The sequence below is a fragment of the Taudactylus pleione genome, unplaced genomic scaffold, assembly GCF_031769625.1.
Source record: "Taudactylus pleione unplaced genomic scaffold, aTauple2 ptg000009l, whole genome shotgun sequence".
NCBI lineage: Eukaryota > Metazoa > Chordata > Amphibia > Anura > Myobatrachidae > Taudactylus > Taudactylus pleione.
In genome coordinates this window covers 9239355-9260789 of record NW_028284412.1, presented here as the reverse complement: position 1 = coordinate 9260789, position 21435 = coordinate 9239355, and the positions used below count along the sequence as shown (strand labels likewise).

Sequence of the window (21435 nt, the reverse complement as noted above, 5' to 3'; positions counted from 1 at the left end):
CTGACAAGAGCTCCTGCATTATGGAAAACCTTTTGATTTGTATTGTATGGAAGCCGATGGTTGTGCTGCAGGTGTCCTTACACAAAACCATGATGATGCCAGTAGGCCCGTAGCATACTACAGTGCCCAATTGGACACTGTAGCAAGATCACTCCCCACCTGTTTGAGAAGTGTAGCAGCTACCACATTATTGGTGAGTAAAAGTGAGGTCGTAGTATTGGGCCATGATATGATTGTCTACATTCCCCATGCTGTATCTGCTCTGTTGAACTCAGCTCAAACCAGAAACATTTCCTCGGCTAGGTTCCCCAAATGGGAACTAGCTCTAATCGCTCCTGCAAATATTACTGTTAAACATTGCAGTATGCTGAATCCAGCAACATACCTACCATATGTACAACATGATGTACAAAGGGTGGAAGGAGAGGAGTTGCTGGCGGGAGGTGAGTTCGGCAGACATAATGATACGCATGATTGTATGACATATCTGAATCAGACCTTTACTGCTAGACCTGACATACATGACACACCTTTAGAGAATGTGGATGTAACTTTTTATACGGATGGGAGTTGTCATAGACAAACAGACACAGGTGAATTATGTACAGGCTATGCTGTCGTAAATGACACAGACATCATAGAAGCTAAACCTCTCGGTCCTCCTCACTCAGCCCAGGTGGCAGAGTTAGTAGCACTGACTAGAGCATGTGAACTGGCAGCAGGCAAATCTGCTAACATTTACACTGACTCGAGGTACGCGTTCGGGGTGGTGCACGATTTTGGGGCTCTATGGCGTCTGAGAAATTTTATGACAGCAGCAGGCACAGCAGTTGCACATTCCCGACACATAAAACATCTTCTAGAAGCAATCCAACTGCCCAAAGCAGTGGCAGTAATTAAATGCAAAGCCCACACATGTGAGGATGACCTGGTGTCACTGGGCAACAACAGAGCTGATGAAGCTGCAAAATGGGCAGCAGGGTTAAAAATGTTTCCTCCAACTGAAACAATTATGTCATTTCAAACTATTGATATGCTGAAATTAATTGAGATGCAAAATTTGTGTTCAATTCAGGAAAAATCCATTTGGAAGTCCAAGGGGTGTGGGCAGTCCTCTGGGCTCTGGAGGGACGGACATGGTAAGCCAGTAGCCCCCAAGGCATATTACCCCACCCTGGCTGAGGCAGCACATGGTCTGACTCACCTGGGTAAACAGGGTATGTGCAAGTTGGTGAGCGCATACTGGTGCGCACCAGGTTTTTCTTCACAAGCAGAGAAGATAGCAATGTCCTGTCTGACCTGCTTGAGAAAGAACATAGGGAAAGCGATCCCTACCGAACCGTCCCACATTCCACCGACTGATGGACCTTTCCAGGTGATACAAATTGATTTCATCCAATTACCACCCTGCAGGAACCTTAAGTATGTATTAGTGTGCACAGACATATTTTCTAACTGGGTTGAGGCCTACCCAGTGGCCACTAATACTGCTGCGTTTACTGCCAAGAAAATAGTTCAGGAATTTGTATGCAGGTACGGTATCCCTAGAATCATCGAGAGTGACAGGGGTACCCATTTCACAGGTGATGTTTTTCAAAATATGTGTAAGCTGATGGGTATTAATAGCCGACTTCACACCCCATACCGACCGCAAGCCAGTGCCAAGGTAGAGAGGATGAACGGGACTATTAAAAATAAATAAATTCAGGATCAAGCGCTTCTAAATAACTCTAGAAAAGACAGACTTTTATAATATATTCCTACCACAATGCATGTGGAATAAATGCATATGATGTTTATAGTCTTTTCAGACTAGTTGGAGGAGTGGGAATTTAGCAACAATGTCCCAATAGTAGTCCGTACAGGCAGCCCCTGACTGTCCCTACCTTATGTCCAGTGCTGAGTTTCTTCCTCCGGGGTTGTCTGCGGTAGCGCGGCGTATGGTGTAAAGGATAGCTGTCACGCAGCTGAACACTCGTGGGGAATCGCTGGTTGTTTTTCTCCCTCCGGGGATTTCTTCTCTCAGCACGGTGCACGCTGTGTGTAGAGCCCGCGGCGCTGTTATCACTGGTTTGAATATTAAAAATAAGCTAAGTAAAGTCATGGCAGAGACTGGACTAGGATGGCCAGAAGCGTTACCTTTGGTCCTACATAGCCTAAGGACCACTCCTAGACCTCCTCTGAATCTGTCCCCATTTGAAATATTGTTCGGTAGACAACCTCATTTGATTATAAGTCCACAGGAAGATCTAAAGGGTAACAACGAGGTAACTGTGAAGTATCTTATATCAATGAGTAAGCAGTTAAAGCAACAGCAGCAGAAACTGAAATTGTTGTCTAATGATATGCCTGAAATGAACTGTCATGATGTTGAACCAGGAGAATATGTAATGATCAGAAATTTCTTGCGTTCAGGTTGTTAGACTGATCGGTGGGAAGGTCCATACCAGGTGCTGCTGACGAGTACTACATCTTTGAAGGTGGCCGAGAGAGATACCTGGGTCCATTCCACTCACTGCAAAAAGGTCAATCAACCGGTGGAGAAACAAGTCGGAGACAAAGCTGAAAGCATGGACCTGTCGCTCGCGAGCTTGTTCCGGGAGGATTGAAAAGGTTGTAGTGAGATACCTGAACTGAGAGAAATTTGCAGGTCTTGTTGTGACAATGGATGGGCCTGCTGTGTTCCATTTTCATATTCTCTTTTAGAGTGTTCACCATCCTGGTCAGTCCGGGGATATCCAGTGTCTGTGATGGGGGACCGATTGAGGAAACGGGAGCTGATGGCAGTGCTGATGGAGTGGAATCAGGAGGAGTGCAATGCCAATCAGGGGAGTGTCTTTCCAATCTTAGTACTATTATTGTTAAAAGAGCTGTCATTCCGGATACTCGGGGAAGGTGTGGAGGGTTATCGTCTGAAGATTCCTGTATTTGTGAGCTTTGTGGGTCCCTAGTTGATGAGAACTGTATCCAACGGTGCCAACCTAAATATAATCCGTACTGGGGTGGGTATCCTCTAGAGGATTATCATAGCATGGTAGGCAAAGTGTTAAATCAAACTGATTGCTGGGTGTGTTCACATGTGCCCCAGGGGCAGCATAACATAGGGTTGGTGCCATTTCCACTGAATATCACGGAATTTTAGAATTACAAAAAGGGAAAACATTGGATGGAAAATTCCTCTCATCCAAACCACCTCATTTCAAACTCTATCAATTCCAAGTAGATAGATCACTTTTGTGTTTAAACATAACCAATCCCAATAAACCCGGGAGTTGGGAAGTGACGGGGAATAATCAGATGATGACCTTCTCACAAAGAGCTGATAATGAGTCCATAAACCATGATCTATTGCGCTCCATTAAGTCTGGTGGGAAACATTTTAGGTATCGGTGTACATTGAGTTCCACCAAAGAAATTATTGGTAAGGTGCCAAATGGTCATTGTGCTAAAATAATACAGCCAGAAACTTGCATGTACCAGATGGAGGAACCAGAAATAGGATTGTTTGCAAGGGAAATGTGCTTAATGATAATGATGCATACCATTCCTTATGTTCTCCCTGATAATGTATATTTCATCTGTGGAAGAAAAGCGTATAAATGGCTCTACCCGAGTTCCGAAGGTTTGTGTTACCTGGGAAGAGTAGTCCCAGAAGTTATGACCCTCACACATGTTGAAATGCTGGGTATACATAAAAACACACCGTCACCATATCTTCACACACAATATGAACACAGAGGCAAAAGAAATATGGTACCTGGTGATATACATAAAGCCACTCAGTTAATCAGTGAGACAACTGGCTTTCAAGTTCTGGTCGCATTGGACCCCACCGGGATCGCTCACGGTACATTAAATTTTAGATATATCCAGGAACTTGCTAAATTAATAGATAATATCACCGAGATGTACGATGACACATTCAGGAGAATTGCAAGCGTACAAGAAAGAACTGGTGCAACACAGGCTAGTGTTGAATTATTTAACTGCTATTACTGGAGGGTATTGCGTAACATTGGCCACCCAATTTGGAGTAAAATGTTGCACCTATGTCACCAATGATACCAGCGACCCTATGGAGGTGATAGACCGGAAGATGGATGAAATTCTACAGCTAAAGTGGGAATTTTGCAAGAACCATAACGCTTCAGTGGCTGAAGTAGGGGAACAAATAGAAGGATGGGTGTCATGGCTGAACCCAGTGAAATGGTTCTCAGGTCTAGGGGAATGGGTCCAGGAAGTGATAACCAGCATAGGCAAATTCTTAATCCTTATACTGATTGTCATCATAATAATTGGCATATGCGTCCGGTGTGTTCCTATTGTGTTGAAGTGTGGAAAATGTAGAAACTATGATGGTGGTCAGTAATTACAATATGTATACCGAGGTAAATATAAAACTGCATTACAACCCTGAACTAGGAAATACAATCGTTTGATGTATTATATTTAGACATGCATAGAATGTATTATTGAAATGTTATTCATAGAACACCTCAGATAATGTAAAGTCTCAATTCCCCTTCAAGACTGCTATTATAAGACTGGTGCATTCCCACACCTTTCACATGATCTTGCAAGATCCATGGTGTGCATATAATAGTAGTTTTATGTCCCCACCCAGAGACACATTATTGATGGATAAAGAACCACCTTGCACCATCCCATAATAACACCAAATAATATGTAAAATGTAAGCCTAAATTAAATTCTAATAGCAGATTGTGATAGCATGTTGTTTGCTATCAAAGGGTGGACTGTCGAAGCTGAATAATTGGCTGAGACAATTTCAGTTTAAAATTTAATCGCGGCGATGCCATCTTGCGACTGGCCGCAAGACGCCATCTTGAAAATGAGATCGCAAGATGCCATTTTGCAAATGGCCGCCTAAGCGCCATTTTAGATAAACTCACATTTTAGTACATGTGGCGATAATACTAATAGCACCATGCATTTGCATTTATCATCATTAATACACACATTGCGCTGTTAACTAGTCGCATATTAGCGAATGCATAGGACTTTATATGAAACCGCTGTTTTATTAGCTTTAGGCGCACGCATCTGCCCCAAGTTAACTAGCGTCCTTATTTCAAACCCTGAATACCCACACATTACATATTCACACATAAGGTTCAATAAGCTCTAAAGTATATGATTTAAGTTGGTTCAGTTAGTTTAAATGCTGAGAAATAAAGATATTTGATAACTAAGGTATTATACATGCTAAACAAGTCATGTTGTACTGATGCGTATCCTTTTTACAGTATTCCGGTGTTATCGGTGGGGAGATCGCATCATGCATTCCCAAGTTATGGATCGCAGAGCCTACAAGCAACAAAATGCATATTTTAGAAACAACTGTTAGGATGCTACAAGAGGCGTGAAGAGGAAGACCCCCAGCTGTTAGAGGCAGGGAGAGTCTGTTTGAACCAGCCTGTTAAATGTTCTGTAACAGATGCTTCACCCCTGGGAACCAATGATATCAGCAACAGACTTCCCTATTGTCCTGTATCTTCTGGGGGGGTATAAATATGAGTGCACGAACGCTGGTTCTGAGTCTTCATGCTGAATGATGACGGGTCTCTTGCTGATGCCTATCTCTGGGTCCGGAAGCAGCTGCGTATGTATACTGTACTTGCGGTCTGTATAATTTCCTTTTGCGCCTAACTTGTGTCTTGATCAATTGTGTGTAACTGTCTGAACTTTTACCTGAATATCACTTGTGCTTTGGAACCACAGATTCCACGTCTAAGTCTTTATTTATGGAATGACTGCGTACGCAAACTAGCGTCATCCTTAGAAGGTATAGGCAGGACATTAGAAGGTATAGGCAGGACATTAGAAGGTATAAGAAGGTGTGTATAGAGGTTCTGATCCAGTATCGTTACCTTTTTAATATACAACATATGGGTGGGTGGCAGGGCCACAGGACAATTCCATTGTGCACCACTTTTCATTATGGGCTTTGCCAAGATTGTGTGTATTTGACAGGCAGTTTATAGTACTGTACTTTACCAGGGCATTCAGGTTCTTTTGTATCTTGCAATGCTATACATCACCAGCTTCTCATCCAGGCATTTAAGCCCCATTTCCTGCAGCTTCTATGCATTTACAGAGTAGTATCGTCAAATCATATAAATATATCATTAATAAATAATTATTCAATTTGACTAGGCCTTGAGTCATGAGGCCTGTGATTTGCTGTTTGGATTTAGTTTCTACTTTAAAAACCTCCTTGGAGTTTTGAATGCTTATAGCTTTTTCCCTTTCTCCATATAATTTTATTTTAGTTAAATTATTAATACTATTCAATCAATCAAGTAATTAATCAATCAATCTCATTTGGATTCTTGTTCTTGAATAGTTTGTCCCATTTATCATTTTTTACAGTTATATTCTGCAATCAATCAATCAACCAATCAATCAATCAATCAATCAACCTCATTGGTATTTTAGATGCTTGTTTTGGAATACTGTTTTCCATTTCTCCATTTTTTAAATTAAATTAATAGCACTAATCAATCAATCAATCAATCAATCAAGCAATTATTCTCATTGAGATTCTTCTTTTTTTAATGATGATTTGTACCATTTATAATTTTTTTTTCAAATTTATATTAATACTCTGTAATCAGATAATTAATCAGTAAATATGGGTGAAACTGAAAACAATATTGTAAGGTGGTAAAAATTGACTGGAAATTATTTTAAATTTATTTTGTTTAGGTTAATAATACTGTAGGAGCAAACGCAGGCACAAATTATATGATTTTCTTTATCAACTTTTAAAGAAATCCAGATGCAAAACCAAAACACTTGAGGGTGGTTTTGGCAAAAACAAAACAAAAACATGGGGGTCCGCGCACATCTTTCTATTTGTATTTAGCATACAAAGACTGCAAAAAGAAAAAAAAAAGGGAACTCCATAGGATATTTTTAGCTTAGACTTTCACAATTGTAAGTGTCAAGTTGTATTATTCTGTGCTAAAAATATACTGTACTGTAGCAAATCCAGTTATGTTTTTGTTCTTGGAAATTATGCAGTTATGCAATTACAGTAGTCCATGCCAAGACTGACTTCGGTCTATAACAAATAGGTTATTTTCTTTTCACTTAAATGTAACAGTTAATTACATTTATTTAGATTGTTCACAATTTCATAATATTCTGTGATTTGTATAGTAGACTTGCATAATGTATATACTGTAAAATAAGCACTTTGTACAGATGTTGGACTTGTTCATAAAATTGGTAATCTTGTATGACTAATTCAATAGAAACAAATGTGCGCCTGGCCACATTGAGTTGAATATAATTGTGTTAAGTAAACCCATGTAAATGGGTTATCATTTACAGATGGTGTAATGGTTAGCGTTACTGCCTCACAGCCATGAGGTCATGGGTTCGATTCCCATGTGTTAAGTTAACCCATGTACATGGGTTATCATTTACAGATGGTGTAATGATTAGCGTTACTGCCTCACAGCACCGGTCATGGGTTCGATTCCCATTACAGCCCTAACTGTGTGGAGTTTGTATATTCTCCCTGTGCTTGCGTAGGTTTCCTCCGGGTACTCCGGTTTCCTCCCACACTCCAAAAATATTCTGGTAGGTTTATTGACTCCCCACAAAATTGATCATAGTGTGTATGTTTGTGAGCATATGTTAGGGAATATAGATTGTAACCTCCACTGGGGCAGGGACAGGTGTGAATGGTAAGATATTCTCTGTAAAGCGCTGCGGAATATGTGTGCGCTATATAAATACAGTAACTGGTAATAATTAAATAAATATCATGGCTGATTGAATTCATCCCCATAGAGTACAGAGAAGATATTCTCCTGTGCCAAAAAAACACAATAGACTACCTACTTATTTCCCAATCTACTACAGATACCTAAAATACATTCATTTTATCTGTATTAGCTGTCAAATCCAAATGGGACTTACAGTGTAAACAATTATCCAGCCAGACTGGTTGCTTTGGTTACAAATGTGTATATCTGTATCCATGATACTTATGATGCTGGTAATTACTGAATTCACATGAGCTGCAATGATGTCACATGGTTATGATTGATTGCTACATTTCCAGCTTAAAAATATTGCAGCATTCATAAGTGCTGAGGTCTTTGATTCACACAGAATTGTTCCTACATTGTAATACAAATTCCCGGCATGTACTGCCCTTTTCTTGACTCAATCACGCGTGTGAGACACCACCCTATTTTCTTGTCCCAGATTCAACTCTAAAATAAACCACATAGCATTGCAAATCGTGTTCCTCTCCAATGTATGACCTGCTCTTTTTTTCCCTTTTTTCAGTAAGATTGAGATGCTTTTTTTTTTTAGTATTTTTAAAAGAGAATGAGCTTTAAAGCTTTATAAGTCATTGTTTTTTTTTTATCTACTTCAGTGAACGAGAAATACAATATAACGCCGCTGGCTAAGGCTCACACCAGTGATGGTATGCTTATACAAACAATACAGTATGTATCACCTTTATAAGTATACTGGCGACCAACCCTGCTTCATATGGGAGCAATTTCATCTCACCACAGCCCCCTGCATCACATAACAACCTACGCCGTGTCACCACAGACCCCTGCTTCTCACTCCTGCCCCCTGCCTCTCGCCAGTGTCACCACAACTCCCACTGCTGGGGCCCAGCCACTGGGATGTGCTGGGAAGGGCAAGAGGATCATGAATTAGATATTTGTATTGCAGCTACCGTAAGAATTATCAGCACCCCGAGGCTGGTCCCCCACTGCATATTTCCATAGCCTCCATGTGCATCACTCCCGAGCTGCCAAACACGGTGATGAGCAATACCCTCTTTTCACAATGTACCCTGTTTTTCCTGGGATTCCTGTTGTGCTTCTTTGGCATGGTGCCCCTGTGCTAGAACAGCACTGACTCCCATGGGAGGTGCCTCCTATTCACAGAGGGCATGTGGTTGAGCAAAAACATCATGATGGAGAGGGAGCACTTCACAGTGGAGGAGTGGTATCTGAATTCCGCCTGTAGGTTCAGCGTAGGGATGGACATCAGAATCCAATGGTTACTAACCATCGATGTGTTTGTTCCAATGGTAGTGTTTTTACCATTTGGTGTTGGTTGTGGCGGTCTGATGTTTGCCTCCATTGAATGGAAATCATTTGATGGTGTTCCAATGTTTTTTTTTTTAATTCCTGATAGCACCGCCTCCCCTAACTCCTTCCTAGCTACTGTGTCTGCATCAAGGCATCTTTTTGGGCTTGTTGGAAGCTGTCTCTCATTCTCTGTCTGCCTTAAGGTGCCCACACATATACCGATGTGCTCACGATACGATTTTATGGCCAATTTCCTCATGAACTTTCACGGGAGCTCCCTTGCCGTCGTGATCACGATTTGGGAAAAAAGACACCCAATCTGTCTTACGATCTCACGATCTATCGGATCGTACGCTTCGTGAGATTGGACATAACAAATCGTGAGTTTAAAAAAAAAATAAAACAGGCTCTTGACTATTGGTGGGAAATTTAAATAGCCATAACAATGGGAGGGGCTATCTAGGGAGTATAAACAGCAGGAACCCTTTAAACTCTGTGTACATTCTGCTCTGCTACTAGATGAGGCTAGGTGTATTCCTGCTGAATCCTGTACATTGCTACTGTGCTCTTTGTATTTGGCTTGCCTTATACAAAGTTTATTCTACCTGCAAGTGTGTGCTACCTACCTGCATTCTATCCTGTTCCTGAATTCTGTACTGATGCGTCCCTATCAGTATAAAGTGTTGGTCGCTGAAGCCGGGGTCCGGGAGATTAGGAAGAGGGCCCAGCGAAGAAGGACGAGAGCATGCTGGACCAAGGAGTGGCTGCTACAAAGGGATACCCGCTCTCACATGTCCCTGCTGATAAGAGATCAAGGAGAACAACCCGGAGGACTATCGGAACTACCTGCGCATGGATGACGCCAGCTTCCAAGAATTGCTGCATCTGGTGACCCCCCACATCAAGAGACAGGACACAAGGTGGCGGAGGGCAATCCCTGCTGAAGACAGACTGGTGGCTACCCTGAGATACCTGGCTACAGGAAGGTCACTGGAAGACCTAAAGTTTGGGACACTCATCTCACCTCAGTCTTTGGGCGTCATCATTCCGGAGACCTGCAAAGCCACCGTAAAAGTGCTACAGTACCAGTATTGCAAGGTAAGTTAAAAAAAAACACCACACATTGGTTTCTTGTGCAAAGAAACATTTTTATATTTATTTTTTACTCAACATATAAAGCAAGAAATTGCCTTCTTTTAATACAATGTGCACTGACCTGCAGGCAACTGAAAGTGTGCACTAAACTGTGTGCAAAATACTTTTTTATTACAACTTTACAAAAGAACATTATCACCAAATTTTATGAATCTCAATAGGTAGCCGGCTGTATGTGATAGGGTGGGTCAGACGCCAGTTTGAACAGGCAAATACACACAAGGCACAAGTACACATTGTGGCCCCAGCTTCCAGCTATGTGTACTTGTGCCATGTGCGTAGTGACCTTGTTCAAATGGCGTCATCACCACCCTATCCCATGCAGCAAGCACCGATTGGAATTCATAAAATTTGGTGACATTAAAATCAAGACAAAAAAACAGCCAAATTAAATATCACCAAATTTAATGAATCCCAATAGGTAGCCGGCTGTATGTGATAGGGTGGGTCAGACGCCAGTTTGAACAGGCCAATACACACATGGCACAAGTACACATTGTGGCCCCGGCTTCCAGCTATGTGTACTTGTGCCATGTGCGTAGTGACCTTGTTCAAATGGTGTCATCACCACCCTATCCCATGCAGCAAGCACCGATTGGAATTCATAAAATTTGGTGACATTAAAATCAAGACAAGAAAACAACCAAATTAAATATCACCAAATTTAATGAATCCCAATAGGTAGCCGGCTGTATGTGATAGGGTGGGTCAGACGCCAGTTTGAACAGGCCAATACACACATGGCACAAGTACACATTGTGGCCCCGGCTTCCAGCTATGTGTACTTGTGCCATGTGCGTAGTGACCTTGTTCAAATGGCGTCATCACCACCCTATCCCATGCAGCAGCACCGATTGGAATTCTTAAAATTTGGTGATATTACAATATAGAACAAATTTACATCTCTGTATATTGGGGCGACTCATCTGCTGCATCCAGCAGAGCATTATACAAGGTGGTGCTAGTGCTTGGGGTGCTTGGTGGGGGAGCAATATCTAACTGGGCAGGGGGGTGGCGGACATACCTATTTGGGGCAGGGGAAAATAGCATTGGATCTGCAATGTATGTCGAATTTGAGATATTTTTGCTCATACAGCGACTCAAGTGGTCGTAGTTTAACCGTAAAAATTTTTTGGGGATATCTGCATCCAGATTTCTCAATGTGCTGTTCACATGAGCTGTGAAATCATCAATTGCATCTGGGGGTTTCTGCAGCAGTCGTTCTGCGTTTTGTAAAAAATGGTCCTCTCGTTCTGTAAAATTCTCCTTTCTGCCTTTTTTTTTCTTTTTTTGGGGTTGTTGCGAAGATGAGGGTCCAGGTGGAAGTGGAGTTTCCACTTGTGTGCTATTCTCCGGATCACTGTCGCCACCGAGCAGACTGAGGTCCGGTGTGGATGTTAAATCAGGATCTTGGGTGGGAGTCTATATAGGAAAAAAAGATATAAAAAATATTATAGTCATGTTTTAACATATTTTTTCCTATTTTTACAGTTTCCTAACACCGTGGAGGAGTGGACTAGCATCGCGGAAGATTTTGAACAACGTTGGAATTTCCCTAACTGTGGAGAAGCCATTGATGGGAAACACATCCGCATCAACCCACCTGCCAACACCGGATCATATTACAACAACTACAAAGGATTCTTCAGCATCGTTCTCATGGCAGTGGTGAATGCCAACTACGAATTTCTGTTTGTGGATGTCGGCAAGAATGGGCGTGCTTCAGATGGTGGATCCTTCAAAAAGACGGCTTTCTACCAGAGACTCGCCAACAAAACCCTCAACCTGCCCTCACTGGACCAGACAAAGCACGGCCTAAATTACGTTTTCGTTGCAGACGAGGCTTTTGCATTACATGAACATGTGATGAAGCCATTTGCACAAAGGGGCCTGACCAGAGAGAAAAGGATATACAACTACCGTCTATCCCGGGCACGGCGCATTGTGGAAAATGCGTTTGGAATAATGAGCAACCGCTTCCGCATTTTCCACACCACCATCAATCTACATGTGGAGAAGATAGACTGGGTCATGATGGCGCGCTGTGTGCTGCACAACTTTCTGCGAAGAAAATCTACTCAACGAGGACCAGTCCCAGCTAGACCAGAAGATGTAAGACCCCTGGAGGACATTGAACATTTGACATCTGTGTCTGCACCAACAACTACAACAACATCCACCGCACGTGCCAAAGAAGTGAGGGAGGAGTACATGACCTATTTCAATGGACCAGGTGCTGTACCATGGCAGGAGGACTATCTGTGAACTACTGACTAAATTGGACATTTGGGATTTAACAACAAAAACATTAAGGATTTTGGTTTAAACTGTGTCACTACTTACCAAGACTTCTGCAACCTCCTCATCTCCCTCACGCTCAGACATCAAGATGATTGATTCCCTTTGAGGCTCTTGTTCACTGATGAATGACATCATTTGGTAGTACCACAGCGCAGGAGTATATATTTCATCTGTAGCCGCTCCTGATTTTTTGGAGTCATCCACATTCTTTTTTTCTTTGATGTATACTGTCCTGAGATTTTGTATCTTTTGCCGTACAGTTTTCAGGTCTGCATCAGATATGTATTTTTTTGTATACACCAACAGTTCCTCGAGTGCGGCCAACTTCTGCGACTTATTGTGGTACTTCCGAGAACTGATCTTCCACAGACAGTCTTTCGAGTGCAGGATTTCAATGAATCCTGTAACTAATTCACGTTCAGAATCCATGGACATTATCTATGAATAAGAAAAAAAAGGACATTTAAATATTTGTGTATATAGTTTTGTAAAATGTAATGTTGTTATAGTTCACATTTTTAATGTTTTAATATTTTCTTTTTTACAGGTTTTTAAAGGTTTGTTATGGTATTCTAATCATGTTTTCTTTTACAGGAATGTTATGTGTTTATTGCTTGGTAATATAATGTTTTTCTTTGACAGTATGGGTTTTCCACCTTTGGGCCTGTCGTTGTGGTAGAACTACAGATCCCAGGATGCCCTAAAAATAGTTTCAAAGGTGGGTGGCAGGTCATCCTGGGATCTGTAGTTCCACAACAGCTGGAGACCGAAAGTTAGAAGACCCCCAGCTTGAAATAATGTGTGTTTTTAAATGTAATGTATGGTGTTTTTTTGGAAAAAACGTGTTTATTTATTTATTTGAGGTATTACACACATTGGTGGGCAGTGGGGGAGCTTAATGCATGACCCAGCCACCGCCCGCCTCAATACGGCGGGCGGTGGCTGGGTCATGCATTTATTGCCTGGGGGCACACATTGGTGGGCAGTGGGGGAGCTTAATGCATGACCCAGCCACCGCCCGCCTCAATACGGCGGGTGGTGGCTGGGTCATGCATTTATTGCCTGGGGGCATACATTGGTGGGCAGTGGGGAGCACATATTGGTGGTCAGTGTGGTTGCAAACTGTACAAATACTCACCAAATATCCAACAAAACAAATATCCAGTGTGCAGGCTCCCAAAGTGCGACTGACTTGCTCCATACACGATGCTGCACAAGATGGCGATGGGGCGTGTCCATGCTTCTGTCAGTCAAATTCTGCATTGTGTGATGAATCGTACGATTCATCGTGAGGAAAAAAACCCTCACGATCGGCGTCGATCGGGTTCATGGTTGGCTAATCTGCCCTAAAGCACGGCAGATCAGAAGATGCGATATACGACGAGCGGGGACGCGCATCGGCATCATGCTCGTGAGTATAAATTCACGATTTGTACTTTTTTTACCCGATTCGTCGTCACGATTCGTCGAAATCGGCCAAATCGTGTAAAATGTCGCTATGTGTGTGGGCACCTTTAGATGTAAGCCTGCTCAGTCCCTGACTTCCTCCCCTCTCTAGGCTGCTGCTAAGCAACAGCGCACATTGATATCTATGAATTGGCTCTCACTGTCTCATAGAGCCAATTAGAGTGCAGCCCTTGGCCCTGCAGCAGTCAGTCACTCATACAGCACAACAGTTTTTTCGGTGACTTGCCTAATTCCAAGCCTCAATTGCAAATGTTCTATTACTGTTTCAGCATCCTGGCCAGCTCCTATTCAGCAGTTTGGTGCAAGATTTTTTTCTATGGTTTGCGTCATTCCAAGCCTCAGTTGCAGATGTTCCATTACTGTTTCAGCACCATGGCCAGCTCCTATATAGCAGCTTGGTGCAAGATTTTTTCTGTGACTTGCTTCACTAAAATGGTCACTGCTCGGCTGTCGGCTCTCTTTTGCCACAGATGAATGGTTCATACACCTAGACCTCCCTCAACCAATGCTGTATAGAATAGTGACAACCCCATCAAAATCCATCCAGTGGTTCAAGAGATTAGCCTAAATGAACAGACAGACCCCTAAACCAGGGACTTTATTTTATATATAGAGAGATTTATTTTGCTGTGTTATAGCAATAAACTGAATTGTGTGTTGCTAAATGAGTTGAACAGAAAAATAGTTTAGGACTGCATATTACTTTTTATCTCAATAAAAAGATAAACCCTACATTTAATCAAAGAGACACTGCATGCCTTTAGATTAGAAATACAATCTAAAACATCCTTAATATGTACCAATTACATTACAAACCTCTCATTCATCCCAAAACACCCCGAAGAGTTTATACAATATCCACTAACTGAATACACCTCTGCATGCTCTTTACAACCCCATTTATCCCCAAACACCTACTGTATAAGCCCTACCACTTGCTATAAACACCTTTCAGCCTGCCACTTACCATTCAAATTACCATAGACTCAAATCTCTATCTCTATACACTACTACTGAAATGTAATGGTGCAAGTAGATAATTTCTTTTAGATGTACTCTATGCATGTGCCAATGCAAAAATAGGAGTGTCCATATGTCACAAACAGTGTGGCTACATATTGCTCGACACTCCCCTGTTTCTCGGCACTCTGGAGGCAAGCCCAGCACTCCGGTAGCTGCTGGGCAGCCCCAAGTCACTCACATTAGCTGACCTGGATGCTGGGGTCTGGCTCGCTGCTGAGCAATCGGTTGTGTAACTAATGCCGCTGGTAAGGTGTTAGAGGCAGGTACGGTGTACCGGCTAACAATTTCTTAATGGTACACCATACCAGCCCATACCCCACTACTTGAACCACTGCTCAAATGACTAATGAAACCCTGCCAAAAAATTCCTTACCCTACTTTAATGAAGTAAGCTGGAATCGTGCAGTTCTTACATGGAAGAAGGACGGATACCATGCCATGCAGACTGAATATCTCACCTCCTCTGATGTCAGATGTCTTTGCTTCACTGTGTTGTATAGAGAAGGTCACATGATGTGGAAGACCCCATTGAGTGTATTGAGTTTTTATTTCACTATTTACACATTGTATTACTCTATAATGTTTCCTCCTTCTATTGAAACTCCTCAGAAATTAATTATAGTTTGAACTCAACTGGATGTCTTGAGTTTAGATGGATGTACAGTGGTTTTAACAGATAACACTACACACTGGTTACAAAGACATATTCTACTTTTAATAAGCCTGTTTTCTATTTGCATTTCTTCTTTTTTTAGAGTTATTCACATTTTTGTTTATTTGTATTCAATCTGTGGTCACTTTATTTTTAGAGAATTTAATTCCTTATTATTGCATAATGACAGTTTTCTAACAACATAGAACATGTCCATCTGATACTGCATTGATATCAAGTACAGTAGTAAGTGCCGGATTATAGGCGGGGCAGACGGGGCGGTTATGCTCAAAGTGGGATCTACTGTGCTCTGGTTATGTAGATAGATGAATTTATGGCTGCACTTCAGGAATTCAAGTGGGTCTGCCTCTTATGTAAACAACATATATCAGGGAGGAAATGCGCTCAATAATGATTAATCTATGTTTGTATATCTGGATATAACGTGAACAAGATAACGATGACTAAAAATCCAGTGATTTTAAAAGAAATAGCAATATTTATTAATATGGGTATATGTCCATCGACTAGATGTAAATTCTGGCTCTAAGGCACACTCAAATGATAGTAATAAGTCTCTTGGTATATGAAACAATATTCAGTATAAAGTGGTAATATGTAATTCCAGTGAATGACCTCTGTCACTGTATCACTGCGGGGGGTCAGCTTCTCTTTGAGGGATCAGCTCTTCGTATGGTCTTTGCTTAATGCTTACACCATACATTCCCCAGGAGACCGCTGTGCAGTCGTCAGTGAAAGACAGGCATAAAGACTGGATCAATGAAATATAATGTTCAATAAACATATGTGAATCCAATATTTGACCTCTGTCACTGTATCACTGCGGGGGGGTCAGATTCTCTTTGAGGGATTGGCTCTCCATATGGTCTCTGCTTAAGGCTTATACCATACGTTCCCCAGGAGACCGCTGTGCAGTCGTCAGTGAGAGACAGGAAAAAATTGGATCAATATACTACACCTGTAGTCCACTCGTTCTCTCTGAACACTGTGGGACATATGCCTCTCCTTTCGGGGTATGACTCTCCGTATGATGTATGCTTGGGGCTTTTATTTATGCGTACCCCTGGGGGCTATTTATGTAACCACAGTGAAAGAGTACATACCTGGTGGGATGTACATGAGTGAGCACCATCCCGCACATGTACTCCCCCACTTAATCTAATGTCCCTTGAATTCTTTAGCAACAAGGGTGGAGTTCTAATCTCACTGTCAGGGGAGATAAATCAAGTAGGTGTCCACAGTTCCAACTGATGCACAGTTTTCCCAATGTTGTACAAACTGTTTATGCTGTGTGGTATAAAGTTGCAGCAAGTGCTGCTAGAGTCTTCCAATTATTTGAACAATCCACTGTACCTTAAGCTGGCCACACACTAGACCAACTTACATCCAACCAGCCAACTTGTTGATTGGTTGGAATGAAAATCTGGTAAGGAATGGGAGTATATGATGATCAGCAATTTGCTCCTAAATGCCAGAAAACAGATGAAAATGGTCTTTCAGACAAGTTTGTTAAATGTTTGATCTAAACTATTTGTTCAAACAATAGTTTTAGTCCATTTTCCAGCATTTGGGAGCAAATTGCTGATTGTATACCTTACCAGATTTTCATTCCAACCAATCAACTAGTTGGCTGGTTGGACAGATAATCTTTAGATGTGTGGCCAGCTTTAGACTTTGTTGCTGGGATTTTCTCCTCTGTCCAGCTAGTCTCCAGTAGTCACGTGTTTAATCTTCTCCCATTTGTCTTCCACTGTAGCGGTACCTGCGCAGTGGAGCCTTATAGAGATTCCTGTGTGGTCCGAGCTGCGTCATGAACCTCACAGCCATCTGTGTCTGAGCTGCTCCTAAGCCCGGAAGCCTGCTTGCGATGTTGCTGACGGTGCAGCCGCTTCCTGGTATGTCGGTATATACAAATGAGGGTTCCCAACGAGTATCGGCCTCTGATTGGCCTTCCACAGGGGGGGTGTTTCAGTAGGTCTCTGCTATGTGTGTCTAGAATTACTGTGATCTATGTCCCTATTGGTTCATAAAGGGCATTGTGTGATTAAGATGAAATTGGCCTAATGCAGCACTTGTATGTTTGGGAGTGCTGTACATAAAACTAAATACAAATGGATAACTTGGTATCTTATATTCTCCATCTAAATCTTCCTATTTGGATATAATTATTGGTAAAAATGTGTCCTTAAAACTGTAATAAAGCAGTGATTACTGATATGTTTAATTAAAAAATGTTCTAGTCTATATTTTAGTTATTTATGTTTGTTTTCCGGAAAAAGTTGGATAATAGTATGATTCACACCAATTGTATGTAAATATTATTAAAATTAACAATTTTTATCTCACTATAAACAAATGATGTGTGTGTTTTGTATAGATTACAATCGTATTAAAATTCTAATCATGTAATGCATATGGGTATTTTTGCTTTTAAAGGTATTTCTCACTTCAAGATGAATACCCCATATTCTGTCATTAATATATGATATATAACCTATCCTAACCTCATAATGCTGACACTATTGAGTTTCTACCTTATTTTGATGGATGTTAATCAGCCATACTAACGGAACTGTTATCAGTAATAGTATATTAGAGACCCATTTTAGTCCGCAGTGATAACAGAATTGATGTCACTGTCGATGTTTAGGCCTCGTGGTGTCATTCTTTTTAGGGGAAAAATCCATTTTAATTCCTCTCTGTTGATCTCATTAATAAAATTACCTCCTCGCCAATTTTTCTTTACTAGTTGTATTCCTGTTAATTTAAGTCCTATTGGGTTGCAATTGTGCTTCATCCTAAAATAATTTGATAAACTGTGTTTTCCAGTCCTTTTCTAATATTCCTGATGTGCTCTGCAGCTCTGATCATCAATGTGTGGACCGTTCTACAGACATATTGTTTGCCGCATGGACATTTTGCTAAATAAATAACTGTGCTATCACAAGTGATGAGATCTTTGATTTATTATGACTCCTTAGTTTGTTGTTAAATAAATGATTCTTGTTTTCTTGTTGTATAGTTTAGTAACTTACAACTCTGACATTTTCCATATTGATAAAAACCGCTAGGTTGCGTCTTCCCATCTATTGTGCTCTGAGTGTTAGTAGATGGTGTTATGTGGCTTGAAATTATTTTACTTTTAATGTCAGGCGCTTTTTTATATGTTATCCTTGGTCTGGATGGTTGGATATCCACCAATGTTTTGTCCTGCTGTAAAATGTGCCAGTGTTTTTTTATTAATTTGGTCAATGCTCGATTATCCCTGTTGTATTGCGTAATAAAGGCGATATGCTGTTTGTACCAGTTTTTCATCATATTTTTTCTCTAGAAATTGTTTGCTCAAGTCTAAACCTTGTTCTCTATATATGTTCATATCTGAGCAATTGTGCCTTATCCTTTTAAACTGGCTGCTATGAATGTTAAACAGCCAGTTCGGGTGGTGACCACTTTCTGAAATAAAAAAACTGTTTATGTCCACCTTTTTCTGGTACGTGCAAGTTTTTATCTGTCCCTGTTGTATATATAATGTAAGGTCAAGGAAATTGATTTCTGTTTAACTATATGTGGTTGTAAAGATAAGGTTGTTATCATTAGTATTTAGATAATGCGTGAATTCAATAAGTGAATTTTCATCTCCTTGCCAGATGAAAATTACATCATCTATATATCTCTTCCAGAGGACAAGGTTTGCCATCCAGCTATGTTGAGACCAGATCTTGTTGTCTTCTCACCTACTCATAAATAGGTTCGCATAGCTGGGGGCAAACCAGGTCCCCATTGCAGTACCTGTCATCTGGTGGTAAAACTTCCTGCCAAACCACAGGTAATTGTGTTTGAGAATAAATGTAATACTTTCTAAAATGAATTGTGTTTGTCTGGAGTCTAAGTCTGGATCTTGATTCAAATAGTGTTCTACGGCTGTTGTTTCCTCTTGATGATCAATAATGCTATATAAAGTTGTAACATCGCTTGAGCATAGCCAATAATTATCCTTCCAGTCTATTTCTCCTAAGACTCTGAGTGTATGAGCTGTATCTAATAGATGAGATCTCTGCTGTTTGACATATGGCTGCAATAATTGATAAATGTACTGTGAAAGGTTTGCCATTAAAGAGTTAATACCTGACACTATAGGTCGGCCGGGTGGATTCTTGGTATCCTTATCCACCTTCTGCAGATTATAGAACACTGGAATAACCAGATGTGGAATGTCAAGGAACTTGTGTTCTTTTTTGCTCAAAATGCCCATAGTTAAACCTAAATTAAGATGTTTCTTAAGTTGTTTTTGATATATGTCAGTACGGTTATCTTTGAGGATGTCATAAGTATTCTGATCATTGAGTATCCTAAGTGCTTCTTTATTATAGTCATTCATATTCAGTATCACTGTCCCTCCCCCTTTGTCTGCCAGTTTCACTATAGCGTCTCATTCTCCCTAAATTCTTTCAGGGCTTTTAATTCTGTTTTGCTGATGTTATTTTGTTTTGTGTTCGGTAATTCCAATTTCTCAATATCCTTAGTTACAAGTGTCTCAAATCTGTGTATAAAATTCCCCTTAATATGATTCGGACAGAACTGGGATTTTGGTTTCAGGTCCGTGTGAACTTAGTGTTACCTGATTCTGGATTATATTGCAGAAGATGATTAGTGGCAAAATATTTTTCGAGTGTTAGTTCTCTTGTAAACTTATGTAGGTCTAAGTAAGAATCAAATTTATTTAATGACCTATTTGGGGCAAATTTTATACCTTTTTGTAAAGCCAATATCTGTTTGTCTGTCAAGTGTAAGTCACTAAGGTTAAAGATTCCAGCTTGTTCCGTATTTAAGGTTCTATCCTTGCTATTTTGTGTATTTCTGTCCTTTCCTCTCTTGTAACCTCCTCTACATCCTCTTCTAGTTTTTGTAATTTTCTTTTGTTTGATGTCTGAGGTTTATTTCTGCATGTTTCTAGGCCCGTTCTTATGTCTAAAAAATTGTCGGCCCATTGTTGATCTTCTGGCTGATCAGTGAATTGGAGTATTGGTTCTGATGTTGTAATTTCAGTGTTAATAATTGCTGTTCCTAAAGATGACCTAGCTGTTTCTTCATATATTTGGTCTTCTTCCTCATCTACACTGTATGTCGATAAAGATTGGTCCAAATCTGTATCTGCGTCTGTACTAGTGGTTATTGATATATAAAGAGGGTTATTCTTGTTAACAGTAAGTCCTTTATGTAATCTTACAATATACTGTTGATATGTTAAGTTTAGCTTGGTATATATCGGTGTAGTTATTCTATTCCTATTATTTGTCTTCGTTTTTGGTGTAGTTAGAATTTGCTTGTTTGCAACTCTTTTATGGTTAATCTTAGTTCTTTTTAAATGGAGATTGGACTTTTCTTTAGTTGATTTGCCTATTTTGTCCCTAAGGATTTTAGATAGTTTTTTATTATTTTATCCTCACTTTGTTGTAGTCTATTTTTTGTGAGTGTCTCTAAATGTCCAAACTCTATTTAATTTTTGAAAGTTTCAAGTTTGGCATCTAGTGTCGATATTTCTGTGTTAAGTGTGCTCAATTCTAATTCATGTGTATCAATAATTAGTTGCATGAGTTGCATAGAGCAGTTTTTTGTTATTTTAGTCCATTTTTCCAATAATATCTCATTTTCTGTGTTATGGGTTGGTAGTTTTTTGATGTGAAGTCCCTTTGGTATGAGGTTATGTTTAATATACCACTG

The 21435-nt window shown here is 40.6% G+C and overlaps 1 long non-coding RNA gene across 1 annotated transcript in view; it reads left to right on the top strand.

The window, feature by feature from the left end:
- Positions 1-17980, top strand: part of LOC148542746 (uncharacterized) — a 97067-nt gene extending 79087 nt beyond the window's left edge. Inside the window, exon 3 of the long non-coding RNA XR_015877330.1 lies at positions 17471-17980. This is a non-coding gene — a long non-coding RNA (uncharacterized LOC148542746). The remainder of the gene's footprint in view (positions 1-17470) is intronic.
- The last annotated feature ends 3455 nt before the right edge of the window (positions 17981-21435 follow it).